Source organism: Felis catus, chromosome B1 (assembly GCF_018350175.1).
Source record: "Felis catus isolate Fca126 chromosome B1, F.catus_Fca126_mat1.0, whole genome shotgun sequence".
Lineage (NCBI taxonomy): Eukaryota > Metazoa > Chordata > Mammalia > Carnivora > Felidae > Felis > Felis catus.
Genome location: NC_058371.1, coordinates 68,684,328 through 68,688,851, shown reverse-complemented (window position 1 = coordinate 68,688,851; position 4,524 = coordinate 68,684,328).

Sequence of the window (4,524 nt, the reverse complement as noted above, 5' to 3'; positions counted from 1 at the left end):
AAAGATAAAAGATTTTTAGGTTACAAGTAGAATGGTATTAAAGCCAGAACTTGAAATGCATTTCTGACTTAAAACCTAGTGCTCTGTCTCTGTCTATCCTGTAGTAACTTTCTAGATAATATGATGGTTGTGGAGATGGAACAAAGGAAGTCTCCTTTTTATACTTCCCTTTATGAGGCAGCATAATAGATGGCTTACTTTGATTATGGTTGGTTGACACAGTTTGGATTAGACTGTTTAGCAAACAGGCAGATTTGTGTGCAGTTCTGTCATCCATGTTATACCTAAACATGCTGTTGGTGCTCAAATGATACTAAGACAGCAATGCATGCCAAGTATCAGATGCCCTAGATGCTGAATGGTGATAAGCACTATTGACATACGTAGATAAGTAGATTATAAATAGTGGGAACATTAACTTTAATTGAGGTTAAATGATAGTGTAGAAGTTGATAGTGAGTTAGTCATTTTGGTGATGGAGAAGACATACTATTATGCCTTACCTGAGGTCATTGGTACACTTCAGTATCACAGTACAGCAGTCAGAAAAAAAAAGAGCTGGGTTTATATATGGAATTCACAACTTTATGGATGTGAAATCCAGGTGAGGGGCCTTCCTGCCTACTGCCCATACTTTGAAGGGCCCTGCTCTAGCTTCACACCTCTTTATGAGACTAGGATTTCCATACCCTCTGAGCACCCAGGACCCTGGAACTTACTGCCCTACCTCTCCAGGCTGGATCCTCCAAGGCTGGCCCAGGGCTGGAGGAATCACTGAGGGGTGTCCTCTTGCGAGGTGTATGATGTAGTTTGGATGTGCAGGCTGGGGTGTCCTCATGTGTATGAGTCTTTTTATGGTATGAGATGGAGCTCAGATGGGAAGAAAATGGAGTGTGAGTTCCAGGCTGGGAGCCACTATTTCCCGAAGCACCATGTTCCAGTTAATTTATAGTTTTCAATATTTTTATTTTTTTAATTTTTTTAAAAAAATTTATGTTTATTTCTGAGACAGAGAGAGACAGAGCATGAGTGGGAGAGGGGCAGAGAGAGAGGGAGACACAGAATCAGACACAGGTTCCACGCTCTGAGCTGTCAGCACAGAGCCTGATGCGGGGCTTGAACTCACGAACCATGAGATCATGACCTGAGCCAAGGTTGGTTCCTTAACCGACTGAGCCACCCAGGCACCCCAGTTTTCAGTATTTTTAAAAGGGTACTTGGATCTCTGTTTGTTAGCTTACCCCAGACCCTTCCAGAGTTAAAGGCAGGACTGGAACTAGGGCAAGTAAGGTAGCCTATTTTAGTCTCAGTTTCCTCATCTGTAAACAGGATAATAATTGTTCCACTAACCTCAAAGGGTTGGGATGATGAGAATGATATTAAAAATAACGATAATTTGTTGAATGCATATTATGTTTCAAGGACTATACAAGGCACTTTACATGCATTATGTTGAATCCTTACAAATCTTCAGGGCATGCAAGTTTTATCCTCTTTTTATAGAACAGGAAAATAGGCTCAGAGAGGTTTTCTCCCCGACTTCCCTCCCCCCATCAGGGACACAACAGAGATAATGTATGTGACAATCTTATATGCATACAAGGTAATGCCATAGTTATTAATTCATTTACATCACTTTGGGGGATATAGCAGCAAACAAAAGGAACAAAACCCACTGACTTCTGAAGCTTACATTACAGTGGAGGGAGACAATAAAATAAGTAAAATATGTGTTAGATGGTGGTAAAGAAAACAAGGAAGAGAACTAATGCATGTGAAGTTACAGGGAAAATGATGTTTGAATAAAGATATGGAGGGAGAGGGAACAACATTGTAGGTTTGTTTTGTTTTGTTTTGTTGGGGAAGCAGGGAGATAATTCAGGTGGCAGAGGGAAAAGCAAATGAAAGGCCATGAGACTGGAGCTTGTTCACTATACAGCATCTTCATGTATTCAGAAACAGCATCTCCATTTCCAGTGTGGCTAGGAAAAAATGAGTTCGGGATAGACTGGTAGGAGATGATGTCAGAGAGATAAGGCGTGGAAGGAACAAGGTCCATGGGTCATCCAGGCCATTGTAAGGACTTTGATTTTTAACTTCACATGAGATGAGGAGCAAAGTTTTCTTTCTTTCTCCTTCCTTTCTTCCTTCCTTCCTTCCTTCCTTCCTTCCTTCCTTCCTTCCTTCCTCTCTTTTCTTTCTTTTTCTTTCTTTCTTTCTTTCTTTCTTTCTTTCTTTCTTTCTTTCTTTCTTTCTTTCTTTCTCTCTTTTTCTTTCTTTCTTTCTTTCTTTCTTTCTTTCTTTCTTTCTTTCTTTCTTTCTTTCTTTCTTTCTCTCCATTCCCCTCCCCTCCCCTCCCCTCCCCTCCCCTCTCCTCTCCTCTCCTCTCCTTTCCTTTCCTTTCCTTTGCAGAGAAGTGACTTGAGCTAGAGTGAAAAGACTCACTCTGGCTGCTGTGTTCAAAGTAGACTTCTGGAGGCAAGGATAGAAAAAAGGGAGATGAGGTTGTTGGTAATCACAAAGTGCAGGCAAAGGGCGATGCTGGCTTGGACAAGGTAGAGGTGGTAGGTAGAGGTTAGATTCCAGATATGGTACTTTGAAGGTTGAGCCGACAAGTTACTGACACTTGTGGGGTGTAACAGAAAGGAAGGAGTCAAGAAAGACTCCAAAGGTTTTCACTTGAGCAATGGGAACGATGTACATGGCATTAACTGGAATGAGGAAAACTGTGGGTGGGGCACTACTGGGGCAGGATATCTAGACCCTGGTTTGCACACATTAATTCTTAGATGTCTATTAGACACCAGATGGAGATGTCAGGTATATTTTTTCACCTCACTAGATTTTATTTTTTTCTTCTCTCTTTAAATTTTTTTTTTTAATGTTTATTTATTTTTGAGAGAGAGAAAGAGACAGAGTGTGAGCCAGGGAGGGCAGAGAGAGAGGGAGACACAGACTCTGAAGCAGGCTCCGGGCTCTGAGCTGTCAGCACAGAGCCTGACACGGGGCTCGAACCCACCAACTATGGATCATGACCTGAGCCAAAGTTGGACGCCTAACTGACTGAGCCACCCAGGGACCCCTCTTCTCTTTTTACAGAGTTGTAATAGTATTTATTCATGTTCCTTTGCTTTCAGTGTGGTGGTCTATGTCATTGAGAATTTGATGCTGGGGCTCCACAAAGGGGTGAAAAGATGTGGGGAAGCAGTTTCAGCAAAAGTAATATAAAAGGGTCTAGAGATACAATTTGTAACTCAGATCTGGTTTCACAAGGTTGGGTAGTCCCTTCTCTAGGAAGCCACACAATCTGTTTAATGACAAAAAGGTGACTTGGGGACCCCAAAATGTTTGCCCACAACCGACCCATTCTATGTGTTTAAAATAAACTAGATGTTAAAAAGTATGTTTGGACATTTGAAAAAAGTTCAATATAGTAGATCATAAAAGTAACAACCCTCCTCTAAGTGTAGCCTCCACACAGACATCAAAACATGAACTTATTGGGAAGGAGGGGGGAGAAGGGCGAGGAGGCAGATAAAAATAAAACCGTAGGACCAGAACAGCAGACCTGTCCCTGGTGCTCTGCTGACCTTACCCACCTTGACCTGGCTCAGAAAGGGAGAGGGAGAGGTAAATGAAAAAGCAGGAGAGGTGACATCTTAAAAGGCTATGTTATGGTGTCCTCTGCACCACGTGAGTCCTATTTGGAAATCTGGGGTCTGGAGAATGAGATTTGCTCTGCCTCGATGCAAAGCCAGATCTGCCAATGTTTCTGATTATGTCACAGACCTTGCCGTCCGGGTCTCTTGCTAATGACTGATCACCTTTAAATTTGGCATGTTTGTGCGTCTGGGGATGGTACTGGATCCAGTGCGAAACTGGCAGTTTTCCATGTCCTTAATCTCCTGGTCATTAAAGTCTCTGAAGGTGGCAGTAAGCACGGAAGGCAGGAGAGGAAAGCTTTCCCTGCAGCAAGCTACAAATAAGCAAAATAAAAACCTTAGAGGATTTATCGCCTCTGGAGCCAAACCCTGGGTTCAAAATGAATGCCCACTACAGCCCATGCCTGCGGGCCAGACTTCTGCTCCGGGTCAACTTTCAGCCCCCTCGGCCTCGGCGTGGCGCCATTAGTCTGAGAGGGGCGACTGGACTATGCAGTGTCTCCCAGGAACCGGGTGGGATGTGGGTACGCGGCACGGCGTGAGACAGGGAAGGGGTGGGGAGAGGAGAGACCTACGCTTGCACCCGGGCACCGGGACTCGCGTCGTCCCCTCGGGGCCAGGTGGTGCGGGACTCCAGCCAGCTCAGCCGAGGGCGCTGCGACCCTCCGGCGGCCCGAGCGCCGGCCTCACCTGGCGGCGACCGAAGGTGCTGCTCCGGCGGGAGGGCGCGGCCGACGGGCGGGCGCAAGGGAGCGCGAGGAGGAGGGACCGAGCGCGACGGGGACGCCCCGCCCCCCGATGATGCGGCGCCAGCCGACTCGCCTCCGCCTTGTCACTCACTCCTCACCATGGTTGCAGCACA